The 19,548-nt window shown below is 28.6% G+C and overlaps 1 protein-coding gene across 12 annotated transcripts in view; it reads left to right on the top strand.

Annotated features, from left to right (window-relative positions):
* The window catches only part of LOC123005892 (SH3 and multiple ankyrin repeat domains protein 3), a 108,550-nt gene that overhangs the window by 56,049 nt on the left and 32,953 nt on the right, over nucleotides 1-19,548 (top strand). For 10 of the 12 annotated variants that reach the window (XM_044399943.1, XM_044399940.1, XM_044399938.1 and 7 more), the window contains exon 2: nucleotides 7,518-7,621. The exons of 1 other annotated variant lie outside the window; for it this stretch is intronic. The gene's annotated coding sequence lies outside the window, so the exon portion shown is untranslated. Of the gene's footprint in view, nucleotides 1-7,517; nucleotides 7,622-18,042; nucleotides 18,244-19,548 lie in introns of those variants that run through there. One more of the 12 variants, XM_044399934.1, reaches the window with a different exon arrangement.

The following is a 19,548-nucleotide window of genomic DNA, read 5'->3' as shown; positions in this document are numbered from 1 at the left end:
TTCTGTTCACCAAACTATACAGAGTGATTCACTAATTTAGTCTCACTGTCAAATCTTTTCCTACTTTATGCATGGGTTTTCAATACTTCAACAGAAATTTACTATAGCGTCATCTCACCCAAATCACCCTTTACGTATTTTTTTATTAAAATTGACAGGGTGATTCAGTAAAGATGTCTTAACAAAATATATTAATTCTTGTGTCGATAAGAGTAAGATTTTTATAATATTAGAATTCGATACAGCATAATTAAACAAAGATTGCTTTCACACGGTCATATTAATTGAAACATCCTGTATTTCAGATAATGTTGTGCAGAATCAAAACACTTTAGAACAATTTTTCTTGTATTTGTATATTTCGCCTGTGATTTTTGTTATGTACAAAGTGATTAAACAAAGATGTTGAGATTGTTTTTTAAGGACTATTTAGTAATTGCGGTGTATCATTTCTAAGTTTGTTGGTGTTGGACTGTGATTTGTGATTTGATTTTTGAAGAAATCTAGAATGTTAGCCATCTCAACTGATTCACACTGTACATTCAAGTTTTTCACTAAAAATGTGTCGCACTTTAACAAGATTTGATTGTGATTCATTTAATTTATGATTTCAAAAGATGTCATCATTTTTGAGATATATTTTCTGTTTCCCTGAATTACCCTACATTGATAATAAATCCGTTTTTGAAATATGTTATTACAGAATTGAATTAAGAGTAAGTATATAGAGTGATTCAATAAAAATTATAATAATTGACTCACTCTGTACAACTCTGTTACTTTTGTGACGTTTGCAGATAAAGTTTTTTTGGCTTAAAAACAAATGTGGAAGAAATAGAGAAAACACTGAAGGGACTTTTCTAGGGCTTTATTTTTCATAGCAATCCTCAGATAAAGTACAAAGTGATTCAGTGAAGATGTCACGTTTTGATTTTACTTATTTTTTTTTAAAACATGTATTACAATTTTTCATGTTTTATTAATAAGAATTCGACACAGAATAATTCAACAAGGATTGCTTTCACACGGCCATATTAACTGAATCATCCTGTATTTCAGATAATCACTGCGTACAATCAAAATAATTTAGAACGATTTTCTGTTATTTTTTATATTTCGCCTAACAGAATTGAATTAAAATTATGTACAGATTGAGAATTATGTTTAATACATTATTTTAAAGATTTTTAATAATTTCAAGACTGTTATTAAGTATTTCCAAGTTTTCGATTGTGATATATTAAATAGTATTTACGGTGTCAAAAGCGTCAAAATTATTTCAAAAATGTTCAATTTCTTCTTCTTCTTCAATCACTGTGTATTGGTAATAAATACGTTTTTGTATCGAAAATCGATCAAATTTACACTTATTTCTTGTTGTTTTTCGACATAATTGAATTAAGATTAAGTACAGAGTGATTCGGTTAAGATAAGTGGCCATCTCAACTGAGTCATCTTGTATAATAGAAGAATTTGACAAAAGTATGAAATGTTGAAAAATATTGAAACAAAAAGGAAAAATATTTTTTTAGCTTTTAATTGTTGTCATAAATTCTGCTGTAATTTCCGTAGGTTTTCAGGTAGATAAGAATCTGGATTTTTCGAAGTAAGCAGATGAAAATTGTTTTTTTCAGGAATCTGTGTTCTTGTCGAGAGCTGATTTCCAGATGTGGTTTATTTTCTCATTTCTCTTAATTGGTGTCGCGATTAACACATTAATTTTTTTTATTGTCGTCAGTCGTCACATATTTGTGGTAATATCCAACTAATTGGTGTGTGCTGCTGCAATATGCACCGGTTATGCGCTTATCGCAATCGCATCTTTCATACAAATAGCTGTTAAACAATAAAGTGACAGTACTCATATTTATCTAGTAAATAGCAGCACCGCATGTGTTAATTTCAAACCACATATTAAGATAACGGTGCAAACTATTTGTCTTGAAGCGAACGATTTTAATAACAATTTTCATTTTCACAAATCTGGGTCTTGAACCAAAGTGTGGTTTTTTAATGATTTGCTTTCAGAAATTAATAATTAATAAAAAATTCTTTGTTTTTTTTTTTTTTTTAATGAAATTATAAAAAAATGTTTCTTGAGAAATATGATTGTCATTTTGAATTTCGCGCCACGTGTTGAAAAAATTACAACATCTCGTGACAATTAATTTAAATTATATTATATTATTTTTTTTTCCTTACAGAAGTGCGAAAAACGTCATTTGGTCGAATTTTCAGTTTTTTCGATTTTTTAAAAAATTTCACAAAAGCGGTCAAAATGTTGCCAACTTAATTTACTAATTAAAAGCCATATCCAGTAACTAAGTATTAACTGGAATTATTTTAAATCGATTTGAGGTTCCTAAAAAATACACTTGAAAAAATCCGTTTTTTCTTTATAGAAGTCATTTGGTCGACTTTAAAATATTCAGTTTCTTCGATTCTTTTCAAAATTTTCACAAACACGCTCAAGATATCAACAAAAACTTAATTAAGTATTAAAAAAAACACATTTATGATTAAATCAACGAAACTATAGTTATGTGAATCTCAAAAAGTCTCAAAAAACTTCGGAAAGAAGCCGCATTCTGTTTCAGAAATTCTCAAACAAAAAAGAAAATACAAAACATTTCAAGAATTTTTTTAAATTTTTAAAAAACTGATTTCAAACTTTTCTTTTAGTTTTATAAATTACTCAAACATTTTCATAAACCGGGGAATTTTGTCGAAAATCTTAAGTAGAACTCAAATGTCATCAAAATTTTCATGAAATGAAAGCCGTGTTCGTTAAAAGTATCTCAAAACAAAAAAAAATTAATTAACCGATTTTTACACGAATTCATTATAAATACCTGAAAATACTGAAAACTTCCCAGAATTGCGTAAAAATTAATTTCAACAAATTGCAAATTGTCTAAAATTAAAAAAAAAAACTGTTAAAATTCTTAAATATTTTGTGAAAATAAATGTAAACCCAATTTCATCTCCGGATTTTTTGAGAAAAATTGAAACTATTATTATTTTTGCGTTCAAAAAATAAAAATTTATTGTTAGAAACAATGTGATCATGTTTTGAGAATGAAATTTTGTTGTCTTTTTGAATTATCAGATTTTTTTTTAAAGTGGCAACTTATACGATTTTTTTTTTGAAAAGATATAAAAAATGTTTCTTGAAAAATATGATTGAGTAAAGATTTTAATATTTTGAATTCTTTGCCACATGGTAATAAAATTACCACATCTCGTAATTAATTAATTATTTTAAATCGTTTTTGATGTTACTGAAAATAATGTTTTTAGGAATTATTTCTACGTTTTTTTGAAAAAATCCATTTTATTTCTTGTAGAAATGCGAAAAACGTCATTTGATCGTCTTTTTCATTTTCAGTTTCTTCGATTTTTTTTAATTTTTGAAAATAGCGCTCAAAACGGCTGAAATTGTCATTTTTTCTCAAATTTCGTCAAAATAAATGAAATTTTTGTATTTTCTGTCTGTATTTAAATCACTACAAATTCAGTTTCCTACGTTTGATAATTTTTAAAACTTTGCAGAATTGCCTAAAAATAAATACCAACAAATTGCAAAAACTGTTAAAATCTAAATTTTTCTGTGAAAATAAATGCAAATCCAATTCAATCGCCGGATTTTTGAGAAAAATTGAAACTATTATCATTTTTGCCTTCAGAAAATAATAATTAATAAAAATTGTGTTTTTTCAAAATGTCAACTACGAAATTTTTTTCGAAAAGATACAACATATATCTTTTGGGAAATATGATTAAGTAAAGATTTCGTTTATTTTGACAAATTTCTATCATTTTGAATTTCTCTCCAGATCGTGAAAAAATTACTAAATTTCGTAGCTAAGTCGCTTTTGGGTAATTGAAAATATTTTTTAATAAAAAAAAAATAATCAAAATCCTTTGTTAAAAAAAGGTTTTATAGTGGGTTGCCATTAAAAAATTTGCAGAACCCAAAAAAAAATCGATTTCTTTATTATTACTCTTGAGAAACGTCATTTTTATTTTCTTTTTATCATTCACTAATTAGTTTTTTTCTGGTATAATAATAATGTCATGAAATCCGGGATGCTGAAGACAACCTACTTTTCATTCAATCTAGTCGGCGTTAGCAGGAAGTTGTTGGATTTCAATGGGTGTTAAAACACGCTTTTAAAACACAATAGTGCAGTGAAAACTATAAATTAGCACACTTTCTTTGTCTATTACTAAATAAATTGTAACACTATTATGTGGGAATTTTGTTACAAATTTGTGATAATTCTCGTCCCAATTTTGATAAAAATGAAATATCACACTCAAATACCCGAAAAATTGGGCTCTTTAATACCAAATTTTGAAGGTTTTCCCCCAATTAACCGACATTTTTATCAATTTTTTTTGCATTTCGATGAAAATTTATGGATTTGCGAAATTTCAAAAATTCGCCAAGTTAAGAAAATCAGGCCATGACTGGCAAAAACCCAGCTTTTGTTGAATTTTTTCCACGTAGCTAATTGATTTGCTTACATTGTGGTAACTTGCATAATCATTTACCTACGCTGCTTCTTCATAAGGCAGCTACAAGAAAAAACGGTCATTGTATCAAACATCCTACTATTCAAACTTTCCAAATTGAAATCGAAATCTTTACGTAACACAATCTTTCATCTTTCTTTCAACCCCAAAGAAAAGATAAATTATTTTCAACGGGTTGGAAACGAAATTTAGGGGTTGCAAACCCAATGTAATTAGAATTCTTCAACAAATCAGTCCACTGAAACGCTGAAATTTTATTTCTTTCAGCAGATTTTACACAGGACATCTCTCGGTTAATTGTTATTAATTCCACTCTATTTTTTTGCCTACTACTTGGTATTGATTTTTTTTTCAAAAAAGGCGTACTAAAGGAGCAGAGAAAAATATTTATAAATATTTTTTAAATATATTCTGTATCTGACATTTGACCTTCTTGGTCTTAATTATTCAATAATTTTCCAACAGGAATAAGTAGGATCAAAGTACAAAATTTTCATAGAATTTTTTAACCTTTTTTTTGGTTCGCGACTTTTCGGATACCCTGTATATTAAAATTTGATAAAGTAGGTTAAGTCTGGGAGAGATGAAGCACATTTGGAAAAACCTTGAAAAAATTGTAACTTGAAACATTACATTTTGCTATAAAAAATAGAATTCTAGAAGGTTCATGTCTCCCGGATTTAATTAACCCTTCGGAAATTTGTATAAAAGTATACAGGGTGTCTCAAAATTAATTACAAAATAAACTAATTTTTTTTGCATTTTTCGCCGGATATGTTTTTAAATTAAACTTTATTGATTTTTTTGATAAAAACAGTTTTTTTTCTAATCCAATACATAAAATTGTGAGTTTTTGACAGTTTTGGCTTTACGACGTTTCTTGCGTGATTCTAAAAATTGATTTTGATAACTTTTGCAGTCAACAATGTCTATGAAAATGGCACAAATTTGATGAGAGACCTTGTATTTTTAATCTAAATTGTGAAATTATTGATTTTACAAATTTTCGATCAAAGTGGTGACGATTTTGAACTTAAGTTGGCAGCAATTGACACTAGACTTGTCAAACTCTTCATTTAGTGTTGCCAACTTAACTTTAAATAATGGATCTCTTTGTTTATTTGGATTGAAAGTATACACGGTGTGCCAGAACTCGCGCCCAAGAGAAAAATTCTGTATAAGGTAAGATACCAGGAACATGGAAAAAATATTAATAAAAAATTATCTATAAAAATTTCGAAGTTACGAGAGTTTAATTTTTGAAATTTGACTCTATTTATTCCTGTTGGAAAAATATTTTTTTAAGTTTTTTTGCTACAGGCTATTAGAAGAGGAAACAAGGAAGCTATATCCTACTGTAACACTGTTCAATGTTATTTGTGGCTTTTAAATAATTGTAAAAAAACATATACAAGATCATCAGTATCATTAAATAGACATAAAAAAATGACAAATGTCAAAAAATAAATGTCAATTTTTTTTTGACAGATAGAGTTTTTTCATGTTCGCGGTATCTTATCTTCCATAAAATTTTTCTCTGGGCGCGGGTTCTGGCGCACCCTGTATATCTCCGTAACGTTAGCCACAAATTGTGGTACCGTCAGCCCGATTAGTCCCAGATGATGGTGCTTTTTTTCCGAAACTTTGTAACGAATCGCTGGAAGTGTTTGAACTTGATTGCAAAAATAGATATTTCTGAATTGTCGAGGCGATAGCCGAGCAATGAAAAATAAGACTTAAGTGCCGAAATGGACTATATTTGGAAGTGGTTGTCATGACAGTTTACTCCAGTGTTGTCAGATTTCTCGTCCACGAAACATAAATAATTGTTATAGAATTAAAAACGAAAATGTCAAAAGACCGAAATGTAGTATAAAGAACTATTTTAGTGACGATTTCGGGAAAAAGATATATAGTGGTGACTTTTCTTAGCTGATTGTTATGACAGATTACTCCAGTGTTGTCAGATTTCTCGTCGTCGAAACAGGAAAAATTGTTATGGAATTAAAAACGAAAATGTAGTATAATGAACTATTTTAGTGACGATTTCGGGAAAAAGATATATAGTGTTGACTTTTCTTGGCTGATTGTTTTGACAGCTTACTCCAGTGTTGTCAGATTTCTCGTCCACGAAACAGGAAAAATTGTAGAATTAAAAACGAAAATGTCATCAGACCGAAATGTAGTATTATGAACTATTTTAGTGACGATTTCGGGAAAAAGATATATAGTGTTGACTTTTCTTGGCTGATTGTTATGACAGCTTACTCCAGTGTTGTCAGATTTCTCGTCCACGAAACAGGAAAAATTGTTATGGAATTAAAAACGAAAATGTAGTATAATGAACTATTTTAGTGACGATTTCGGGAAAANGTCAGATTTCTCGTCCACGAAACAGGAAAAATTGTTATGGAATTAAAAACGAAAATGTAGTATAATGAACTATTTTAGTGACGATTTCGGGAAAAGATATATAGTGGTGACTTTTCTTAGCTGATTGTTATGACAGTTTACTCCAGTGTTGTCAGATTTCTCGTCCACGAAACAGGAAAAATTGTTATGGAATGAAAAACGAAAATGTAGTATAATGAACAATTTTAGTGCCGATTTTGGGAAAAAGATATATAGTGGTGACTTTTCTTGGCGCATCCACCAGAAGTAATAATTCAATGAAAATTCGTATTTTGTTGGCAACGCTTCAGGTCTCCTGTTATTGATCAGACGGCGTCTGACTCGTTGCCTGGCAACATCCTCCTCATCTCTAGTTTTTTTCTCCAAGTCCTTGTTTCATCTCTCTCTTCAACTCGAAATGTTGTTTGTTTACAACTAGTTTTAAAATTAGAAATTTTCGAAGGGAGGGTCTGGAGCAGTGCCAAGAGTTCGTTGACCTATTTTTTGGGGTCATTTTTCCCACTAAAAATCACAACTCGCTTCATTAAAACATTACACAAGTGATAATTTTCGTCTTTTTATTTCAGGTAGAGAGGCTAGGTCGTATTTCGTAACGTGAAACCGCTCTAATGGACACAAACTACAAACCGTTCAAACGATTCGAAACTGAGATTATTTGACTTTTAGAGACGTAAGTATTAGAGGGGAGGGCAAAAAACGCATGCCTTGAGGCATCGACTACCAAAACCCAATTCCGATGCAAATTTTTAATTTGTTTTGCGTCTGGGATGGACACGACTGAAATATTATGCTCGAGAGAACCAAAAAAAAAAAACAGAATGAAATTTGTTAGGGTATTAATTTAATCGCGGCTTTTTGTCTCGTGTCTGGGTGTGTGGATCGGCATTTTCGTGTTTTGAATGAAGTGTTTCAGGTTTCAGGTGACGGTAGGTCAGGGTTCCTAATTAATTTCAACATTTTACTCACTGCAAAATTTTCTTATTTAAAAAAAAATCTTGACAAATAAGAAGTTTCATTCTGTTGACATTATAAGTGTAAAATGGCCCTTAGATAATAACCTCATTTTTAATATTTTGACGTTTCGAAGAAATTGTAAAGTCAATTTGACGCTAAAGTCTGCTTTATAGTGAATTTTTCCAAAAATTTTTAAAATTCCAGGTCAGGGTTAAGAATCATTCACAATCTTTCTAATCGCTTAAAAAATTTGTGAAATTTCAAATTTGTTGCCAACATGACGATAAAAATCCATTTTTTTTATTTTCTTACTAAAAAAATAGTAAAAAACTAGTTTAAATAGTTTTTTTTGTTACAAGTATCTAAAATACAGTTTTTGCGGACGAATCGATTTTTATTAGTTTCAAAAGTAGCAAGAAGCAATACAAATAAGATTATTCTAGGTTGCCAACTTAATTTCGAACTTTGATGGCAAATTTGACAAAAAATAGGACAGTAAAGTCATTCTGTTGACATTATAAATGTAAAATGGCCTTTAGATAGTAACCTCACTTTCCACTTAATGTCACTGTTCCCGTCATTTTGACGTTTTAAAAAATCACATTTGTCATTAAAGCTCGCTTTACATTTGATTTTCAAAAATTTTGATAACGCAGGTCAGGTCAAGAATTGTTGATAATCTTTCTAATCGCTTAAAAAATGTGATTTTTAATTGTAGTAATCAAAGGTGCCAAATTATAATTTCATATTTGTAGCCAACATGACAAAAATTTAAAAAATGACTTTATTTGAGAAAAAAATTCTTTGTCAAATTGGGCTCAAAAATAGCAAAAAATCCAGTTTTTGATGACAAATTTTATTCTGTTGACATTATAAGTGTAAAATGGCCTTTAATGTTTTGACGTTTCGAAGATCTTGAAAAGTCAATTTGGCGTTAAAGCCTGCTTTACAGTGAATTTTTCCAAAAATTTTCAAAATTCCATATGAGGATTAAGAATCAGTCACAATCTTCTTAATCGCTTAAAAAATTTGTGAAATTTCAAATTTGTTGCCAACATGACGATAAAAATCCATTTTTTTTATTTTCTTACTAAAAAAAAATAGTAAAAAACTAGTTTAAATAGTTTTTTTTTGTTACAAGTATCTAAAATACAGTTTTTGCGGACGAATCGATTTTTATTAGTTTGAAAAGTAGCAAAAAGCAATACAAATAAGACTATTCAAGGTTGTCAAATTAATTTCGAACTTTGATGGCAAATTTGTTAATTATTATTACACAAAAAAGTAGGACAATAAAGTCATTCTGTTGACATTATAAATGTAAAACGGCCTTTAGATAATTAAAGTTCATTATTTATTAGAAGATTTGATACAACTTGGTCCATTTTGAGACTCTAGGGGAGTTTCTAGTTACCACAATTGGGTCAAATTTCACTAAAATGTTACTAAACACCCAATAAAGCTCCCAGAAAAGTTTGATTAAAATATCTCAAGGCTTTCTTGATTTAAACGAGGTGTTAAGTGTTAAAATCACTTTTAGTCAATTTTGAGGTATTCAAAGAGCTGTAGAAAAGCTTCTAGCCGACAGAAATTATTCAAATTTGGCTCAAATCTTCTCAAATAGTTGATAAACCCGTCGAAAAAATTTCATCACAATATTCCAAAGGCTACACGAGTTAAATATTAATTTTTTTCGTTTTTTTTATTACTTATCAAAGTTAAAATTTAATTATTCTTAAAATCACAGATTATTTTGGAGTAAGTGGGAAAATTATCATCTGATAATTTTTTAGTTGGAATGATCAAAAGGAAAGTCAAGTGATTTTGTTATTGTAACTAAAATCGAATAAAAGTTATTTTTCATTTAAGAATTTTTTTTTAATATTCTAGAATGAGTTTTCACTTATTTAATTTATTATGTTCTGTCTTAGATTTTAACAGAACTTAATTAAGATTAAGTACAGAGTGACACAGCAAACCGTTTTTTAAATAACTTTCAAAGTTTTCAATTATTTGAAGATTTCTAAACTACATTTTTGCCTAAAAAAATATTTTATTTTTTACAATATTTTTATTTCATTTTGAGCGAAAGTGATTCCTCGCTTCTTCCATTGCCTCAGATTGAAATTAGTTAAAAAATATTTTGAATATAACTCCATTGTCCTTAAAACTACACAATAAAATTACATATCTTTATATTGTTTTATTTTGTTTTATTTTTTTACTTTTATTTTATTTTTTGTTTTATATTGTTGACGATTTTTCGGTTTGTTTTCAAAATTCTTAAAAATAACAGTTTTTGGATTTTTAGTTATAGTAGAAAACCTAGAAGAAGCAAAATCTCAACAATTCTAAATTGAAAATGTCATTTACAAACTTTTTTGCCTCTCGCAAAATAATCATTTAAAATACAATTTAAAAAACTAAAGTCTATTAATTATAATTTGACGAAATTAGTAAAAAAATGGCTTATTATTACATTCTTTGATTATTTATAGTCTTAAAGAATGCATTTTGTTCTGCTTTTTGAAAAATTAAAGTTCATTATTTATTAGAAGATTTGAATACAACTTGGTCAATTTTGGACTCTAGGGGAGTTTCTAGTCACCACAATTGGGTCAAATGTCACTAAAATGTTACTAAACACCAAATAAAGCTCCCAGAAAAGTTTCATTAAAATATCTCAAGGATTTCTTGATTTAAACGAGGTGTTAAGTGTTAAAATCACATTTAGTCAATTTTGAGATATTCAAAGAGCTGTAGAAAAGCTTCTAGCCGAAAGAAATTATTCAAATTTGGCTCAAATCTTCTCAAATAGTTGATAAACCCGTTGAAAAAATTTCATCACAATATTCCAAAGCCTACTCGAGTTATTTAACACGGTGCTAAGTGCTAGACTTGACTTGACATTTTTTGAAATTACATTTGACCATAACGGCTCAAATATCAATTGTGGTAAAAATCTGACTTCAGATTATCAAAGCTGGTGTAAAAATGTATAAGTGGTGAAAATTTTACATTAATATTGGTTGAAATAAACAAATTTGTCGTACTAAAACGCTCGAAAAAATAATTTTAGACTTACTTTCTTGATTGTTTAGTTTGTTTTAGCGAAATCTAGCGAAAAAGCTGCGATTTTAGAAAACGTAAGCATTTTCGGTCAAATTTTGTGGTTTCTCAGTTTACTTTGGACTTAATTTTGTTCAAAAACCAGTTAAATCGAGTAAAATAAACAAAATAACATCAATATCAATGTAATTTTTTGACGTGTTTGGACAAGATTTTGCAAAATAAATGAACCTCTGCTTCAATTTCGATTTAATTTTGCAATTTTTTAGCCTGTTTCAACGCAATATTTCCAACTTTTTGTGTTTTTATCGCTCAAAAATATGCTTAAACACTCGAAAAAAGCCAAAAAACGCCGATTTTGTATCCTCAAAAAAAACATAAATTCTCATTTTCGACCCTGTTTAGTAATATCTCGTAAAAAACAAATAGAACTATTTTCAACAAATTTGGTGGTTTTCGATTATTTTTTTATCAAGTTACAGCCTAAGAGTTAGGTAAAAATATCATAATATAATCAATTTAGTGATTTTTGTCACGCTATGCCAAACTCTCGTCAAAAAACCATTTTGGGCTAAAAAATCTGCTTGAACATTCGAAAAAGAAAACAATTATTGACTTGGCATTTTTTGAAATTACATAACGGCTCAAATACCAACTGTAGTAAAAATCTGTCTCCAGATTATTTTCTGAGTCCCCAAGATTCTTAGAATCCGTGGTAAATAATTTATAGGGTAAGTCCGGGCGAGAAATTCCAAAGTCTTTCTCTCCTCCCGACTTGACCCTACAAGTATGAAAATTCGCCCGGAGCGGGGTCGTCGTCTGTCTGGTCATGAGAAACGACGAGCACGACAACAGCATTGTTTCGAATCCCAACAACAACAACAACAACAACAACAACCACTTTCGGTACAACCACCGGCAATAACTTTCAATTTCTCACTGAGATAAATAAAAATCGACTAGCCGGAATTAATTGGCGTTACGGTTAAACATTATTACGGGATCGGTCGTGACCACCGGACTCTGAGATAAATCAATTTTGTAGTAACCGGAGTCTAGGAGCAAAGCAAGCAAACTAACGGTATTTGAATCGCCGTCGTGTTCACATTTTCCATCACAGCAAATTTTAAATCATTGATTAATTAAAAGTCAAATTTGGCACCAAACTGGGTTTGAGATAAAATAGAGAAAACAATGTGTGTGTTACGGTTTTGTTTATCATTGTTTGATCATCAATTATAGTGTGGGCATGATTGTGACCTTTTAGACTTGAATCAAATGATTTTTCTAACGTTAGCGTTTCTTGATTTATTTTTTAGTTGTTGAAGTTAGAGAAAGTAATTCTGCTAATTCCATTAGTTGCGCTTGCGAAATTAGCAATTTTTTCAAATGAACCAATGTTATTAAATGACCACACTAGACAACATAATAGATTTGTGTAATCGTTGCACCTTACAAAACACACAAAATAGGTTGAATTGATTCAACTACAGATTAGTGCTCTTGAAATAATTGCAAAAAATCCTGATTTTTGGTGAAATAAAACTCCAATAAAAAATTTTGACTTGTTAGTTGTGATTTTTTTTCATTTTTTTTAACTCAAACCGAAATTAAGTACTTTATTTTTTTTGTCTCCTCTTAAATCAAACTAAAACATTAGCAATTTTTTACAATTTCCTGAAATTCCTAAAAAAATATTTTTCAAAAAGCGAATGCTCACGATTTCTTAACAAAATAAAATGCTATAATCGCGTTTCTATTTTTTTGAGTTATCATAAAAATATACAGGGTGTTTTCTTTATATTGCATAAAATTGCAACCACATATTCTACATCAAAAAATAAAACTAATAAAAAATAAAAATACCCAGTGGTTTCAGAGGAACTATTGGATTTTAATATCACCCTGTATGTTAGAACTATCGTTGTTTGAAAAATTAGTGTTATTTTTGATGTAAAATATCCTGTATATAGGAAAAACTGATATTTTTTACGAGATTTTAGCAAAATCAATGACTTATTCAATGAATGACATTATTTTCTTGCCTTTTTCGATAGTTTTAACACACTTTTCAGTCAAAAACGCACTTTCTTCCAAACTAAATCGAAATTAATTTATTTTAGTCAATTTTCTTAGACTTATAGCATTTTTCAGCTAGAAACTTACATATTTCTCAAGATTTTGTCAAAACAGACCAAAAATCACCTGAAAAAACTTGAAAATGAAAATATTGTGTAAGTGTTTTGCTCGATTTAGCTCGTTTTGGACGAGATTTTATCAAAACAAGGTGAAAAGTGAACAATTTAGGTTGAAATTTAATTATTTTTGACGTTTTCAAGCAGGTTTTTCAGTTATAAACTTGCCTAAACAAGCCAAAAAATGCGTTTTTCAAACATTTCAAGCTAAAACTCAATTTTTTTGCTGAAAAACATCGAAAAAGTGATATTTTTACATTTTTTGAGCGTTTCAACAAGTTTTTGAACAGAAAACCACGAAATTTTACGAAAACTGGAGAAAAAAATTATAAAATTTGCTAAACAACGATGTTTTTTATTTTTTAAGCGTCTAAACAAGTTTTCAGGTAGAAAGGCACTTTTTCAGGTGTTTAAGCCCCTTTTTCAGTCAAAAATGCACTTTTCTTGAGAAATTTTGCCCAAACAAGCCAAAAATGATGTCTTTTTGCCTTTTTCATACATTTCAGCGTGTTTTTTTTCATCAAAATAAGATTAAAAAATCACCAAATTAGATTCAAAATGATGTAATTTCAACCTTTTTTGTGCGTTTGAGGAATAAGCCGTGTTTTTTGCCATGAAATTTTACGAAAACGGACCAAAAATCAAAGATTTTTTCAAAAATCAATCTTTTTTCGCGAAATTCCGCTCTAACAAGTCGAAAAATCACTAAATTAGGTCAAAAATTGTCTTATTTTTGTTTTCGAGCAAAAAAACCCAGTTTTTTCGTCAAAACAAACCGAAAAATATGACAAAATTGAGGCATTTTTTTTTTAATAAAAGCAAAAATAGAATATTTGTTTAAAATATGAGTAAAAAATTATCAATTTGCACATTTTCACATAGAAATTTCGCTCAAACAGGCCAAAAAATGATGTTATTTTTGTCTTTTTCAAACATTTAAGCATCCGAAAACCTCATTTTTTCGTAAAAATAAGCCAATAAATTAGAACAAAATTGATCTTATTTTGGCTTTGTTTAATTTGACTAAATTGTGAGCTAGAAACGCACTTTTTCCACAAAATTTCCCCAAAAAACAATTTCACTCAAAACGATATTATTTTTGCACTTTGAACATATTTTTAAAAACTCAGTTTTTCCCTCAATTTGCAATATTAAGAAAAAATTACCAAATGATTATTTGCCCACTTACACCAAATATGTGATTTTAAAAATGATTAAATTTTATTAATAAGATTTTTTTTGAATTCACCACAATTTAATAAATAACAAAACGACAAAAAGGAAAATATTTACGTGTACCATCTTTGAAACCCCGGAGCAAATAAAGCTTATCTCTCCCGGACTACCCTATCATGGGTTTACGACCATAAAACGCCCATTTTTCTTGGACTCTTGATTGATTTTGCGAGTTGAAACCACTATTGTGATGGCGCCGTTAACCGATTATTATTCAAATAGAACAATTGGAAGATTAGGAAGATTACGATCCGGAGATAATTCTCGAGTGGATCACCCACATCGTTATCATCTCAAATATTTATGGTACTTGAAGATGTTTACGTTTGAATTCAATTCTGGACACGTTTCTTCGACGAGAATTAAAAAATTCATAGAGGGAAGTTAATTTTCACAGTCATTAAATTTTTCTATTAACCATAAATATTCCCCTTTTATTTTACACAAAATAAACACAGCTATTAATATTTTATTATACTCATGAATTATCCTACCTAGTCGTAAATTAAAGCCAACAATTATTTCTACAAAAATTTGCCCTCAAAGTAAATTTGTAGAAGCGAATCAGAACAAAACATAAGCTCCAAACATTATTTTAATTTTCGGTTTTAATTTCATTGAAATTTTAAATATGGAACACCAAATTAATATTATTACCGCGTCCGGTCGTATATAATTCTATCACCTAGAAATTCATTATGCTGGTATTATTATTAATTAAATTTCTCTCTTTTCGGCTCTTTCTCTCAACGTTTATGTAAGTGACTTAAGTAACGTTATGCTTAATTGGAATTAATTTATTACAAAGACAATTCCGGTCATATTAATTAGTTTCAGGTTTAATATACAGGGTGGAAAAACAATATTAACATTAAAATATCTGTTTTGGATTTTTTTAGTTGTAAATAGAAAACCTAGAAGAAGCAAAATTTCAACAATTCAGAATTGAAAATGTCATTTACAACTTTTTTATCTCTTGTAAAATAAAATTTAAAAAACTAAATTTGTCCATTAATTATGATTTGACGAAATTAGTAAAAAATGGCTTATTAATTACATTCTTTGATTATTTAAAGTCTTAAACAAACGCATTTTGTTCTGTTTTTTGAAAAATTAAAGTTCATTATTTATTAGAAGATTTGATACAACTTGGTCAATTTTGAGACTCTAGGGGAGTTTCTAATCGTCACAATTTGGTCAAATTTCACTAAAATGTTACTAAACACCCAATAAAGCTCCCAGAAAAGTTTCATTAAAATATCTCAAGGCTTTCTTGATTTAAACGAGGTGTTAAGTGTTAAAATCACTTTTAGTCAATTTTGAGATATTCAAAGAGCTGTAGAAAAGCTTCTAGCCGACAGAAATTATTCAAATTTGGCTCAAATCTTCTCAAACAGTTGATAAACCCGTCGAAAAAATTTCATCACAATATTCCAAAGCCTACTAGAGTTATTTAACACGGTGTTAAGTGCTAGACTTGACTTGGCATTTTTTGAAATTTTTTGACCATAACGGCTTAAATACCAACTGTGGTGAAAATCTGACTCCAGATTATGAAAGCTGGTGTAAAAATGCATAAGTGATGAAAATTTTACATTAATATCGATTGAAATAAATTAATTTGTAACATTCTTTGCTATAGTAAATATAATTTTTTTTTTAATTATTTATGAAATTGTTAAAATTTAATTATTTTTCAAATCACACATTTTTTTGGTGTAATTGGGCAAATTATCATCTGGTAATTTTTTAGTTAAAATGATCAAAAGAAAAGTTAAATGATCTCGTTTGAAATGTATCTAAAAACGAACAAAAGTTATTTTTTTCATAATATTAAGAATTTTTTTCAAAATACTACAGAATGATTTTTCAAATATTTAATTTATTATAGGTATTCTGCCTTCGATTTTAACAAAACGTAACTAAGATTAAGTGCAGAGTGACTCAGCAAACCGTTTTTTAAATAACTTTCAAAATTTTCACTCATTTCAAGATTTTACACTACGTTTTTTCCTAAAAAAAATTATTTCTTTTTTTTCCAATTTTTTTAATTTACTTTGAGTGAAAGTAGTTCCACTGTTCTCAAAACTACACAATAAAATTACATATTTTTATATTTTTTGTATTATCCAAATATTAATTTTTTAAATTGTTGATGNTTAATTTTTTAAATTGTTGATATTTCGGTTTGTTTTCAAATTTCTTAAAAGTAACTGTTTTGAATTTTTAGTTGTAATAGAAAATCTAGAAGAAGCAAAATTTAAACAATTCTGATTTGAAAATGTCATTTACAAACTTTTTTGTCTCTTGCAAAATAATCATTTAAAATAAAATTTAAAAAACTAAATTTGTCTATTAATTATGATTTGACGAAATTAGTCGGCTTGTTAAAGCAAAATTTTGTGAAAACCAATGCGTTTCTGGCTGAAAACCGTTCGAAAAAGGCAAAAATTTAGTGATTCCGTTGGCTTCTTTTAAGAAAATCTCGCTTAAAAACGAGATAAATCAAGGGAAATATCTCAAAATAAGATTAATTTTTGACTAATTTGATAATTTTTCGGGATGTTTCAACAAAAATTGCATTTTTTGATGAAAATCGTGTTAAACGCTTGAAAAATTCAAAAATAGCATCATTTTGGCCAAATTTGGTAATTTTGCGTTTTAACAAAATCCAAAAATTAGTACTTTTTGGACCTGCTGCAGCAAAATTTTACAAAAAACAATGCGTTTCTGATTAAACACTTTCTTTAACGCTTTCAAAAGGCAAATTTTTGTAAATTTTTGTCTTTTTTGATAAAATCTCACTCAAAAACGAAATAAATAGAGCAAAATATTCCAAAACAACGTTAATATTTGACCAAGTTGTTGACTTATGGGGTTAGTTTAGCAAAATTTAGTAAAAAAATAAGTTTTTAGTTAAATATTAAAAAAAATAAAAATACTCATTATTTTCAATTAATTTGGTGATTTTTTGACTTGTTTTAAGCAATAAAACAGCTCAAAATATGTCGAATTTAGTGATTTTTTCGGTCTATTTTAGCAAAATATTGCGTGAAAACTAACCCAAAAACCTATTCAAATAGTTAAAAATTCATAAATAGCATCATTTTTGGCAGAATTTGGTCATTTAAAGCTCAATTTCAAAAGAAACATTTTGCTTTTTATTTAAATAACACAAGTTTATATCGTAACTTATTTTTAGCACATGCTGTATAGTTGAAAATAATTTTAAGTAATGTCCTATACAATTTTTTTTAATTTTACCATTTAAAGGACTTTTTCAACTTGCTGAGACATCCTGTATATCTTTCCCACTGGTCTATTTACCCAAAAAACAAATAATTTCATGGCCTCTATTAAATTCCCACTAGCAGATTACATGAACAAGTTGTGAGAATTAATTAAGGGATCCCAGATTAAGCTAGTGAGTGTTAAGTGGTATGTCCGGTTCCGGGCTTCCGGAAATTTAATGATACTCATTGAACATTATTTCAATGAATTTAACCGTAAACGAGCTTCACAAGGACGAAAATTCGACTTTCATTTCACAACAATTTAGACAAAATCTTAATCTTTGAATGATAAGAAAGAGTCGTTATCTCAAGAATGGAAAAAGTAGTATCACCTGTGGTGTCAAGGCAATCGGTTGTGATTTTATCTTGTTTAATTTTATTAAAGTGTGAAGAATAATAAAATAAGAAACCAAAAAATAAGACATTTCTCGTGCTAGGTCAAGCGTGAGGTGACCTCAACCTTGTTAAACCACCTGATGAACGTAAATTCTGCAATCTTTATTGTTCTTTACATTGGATTACGAGTCGTTCGATAAGCCAGATGGGTATGTAAAATAGTAAAAAGGATAACACAGATTTTAATGAGTTCTCTTGTTGTTACTTCTTGTTCAAAAATAAAGTAACAGATATCGTGTGAAATTGCCATGCTTTTCTAGGTTCATGGAACTTTATAACGTATAAAATCGGCTTTTTATTGAAAGACTAACTAGTAATTGGGTTTTATTACACGGGATTAATTACTATGCACTGCTAAGCGGGAATAAATACCAACTTTAGGCCCTTGTGCAAAAAACTAAGGAAAATGAGGGGCTTTTCGATCAATTTTCTGTCTGAAAAGATAAAAGGGCTTGTCAACCAAAAAAACATGTTGCAAGATATGGGAATTGTGCAATAAATAAAACCAAATATGTTCAATTGCATTTTTTGTTTCAATTTCCTGTTCAGATTATTTTATCGCTGCATTTTATTTAAATCAACACGTGTGCAAAAATTTACAAAGAATTTGTAGAAATCATCATTAAATTATGTCTGCGTCTGTGTTTTAATAATTAACACAGACAGAGCCGGACTGGATATTTTTATTTTATAGTGAAAGTAGACAAAGTTTATTAATTTCCAAAATTGAAATATTTTGAAAACTACAAAAATAAAAATGTGGAGAAATAACTTGTTCAGTTATCAGAGACTTATTTTACATCAAAATAATGTGTGATTTTAAGAATAATAAAATTTTAACAATTCCAAATAATGAAAAAATTTAAAAAATTTAATCGATATTAATGTAAAATTTTCACCACTTATGCATTTTTACACCAGTTTTGGTAATCTGGAGTTAGATTTTTACCATAGTTGGTATTTGAGCCGTTTTGGTCAAATGTAATTCCAAAAAATGCCAAGTCAAGTCTAGCACTTAGCACCGTGTTAAATAACTCGAGTAGGCTTTGGAATATTGTGATGAAATTTTTTCGACGGGTTTATCAAATATTTGAGAAGATTTGAGCCAAATTTGAATAATTTCTGTCGGCTAGAAGCTTTTCTACAGCTCTTTGAATATCTCAAAATTGACTAAAAGTGATTTTAACACTTAACACCTCGTTTAAATCAAGAAAGCCTTGAGATATTTTAATGAAACTTTTCTGGGAGCTTTATTGGGTGTTTAGTAACATTTTAGTGACATTTGACCCCATTGTGGTGACTAGAAACTCCCTAGAGTCTCAAAATTGACCAAGTTGTATCAAATCTTCTAATAAATAATGAACTTTAATTTTTCAAAAAACAGAACAAAATGCGTTTGTTAAAGACTATAAATAATCAAAGAATGTAATTAATAACCCATTTTTTACTAATTT

Source organism: Tribolium madens, unplaced genomic scaffold, assembly GCF_015345945.1.
Source record: "Tribolium madens isolate multiple individuals breed KSU strain unplaced genomic scaffold, Tmad_KSU_1.1 Scaffold_20;HRSCAF=117;Tcas5.2_LG4, whole genome shotgun sequence".
Lineage (NCBI taxonomy): Eukaryota > Metazoa > Arthropoda > Insecta > Coleoptera > Tenebrionidae > Tribolium > Tribolium madens.
Note: the sequence above shows the minus strand (reverse complement) of the source record. Positions and strands in the feature narration are given on the sequence as shown.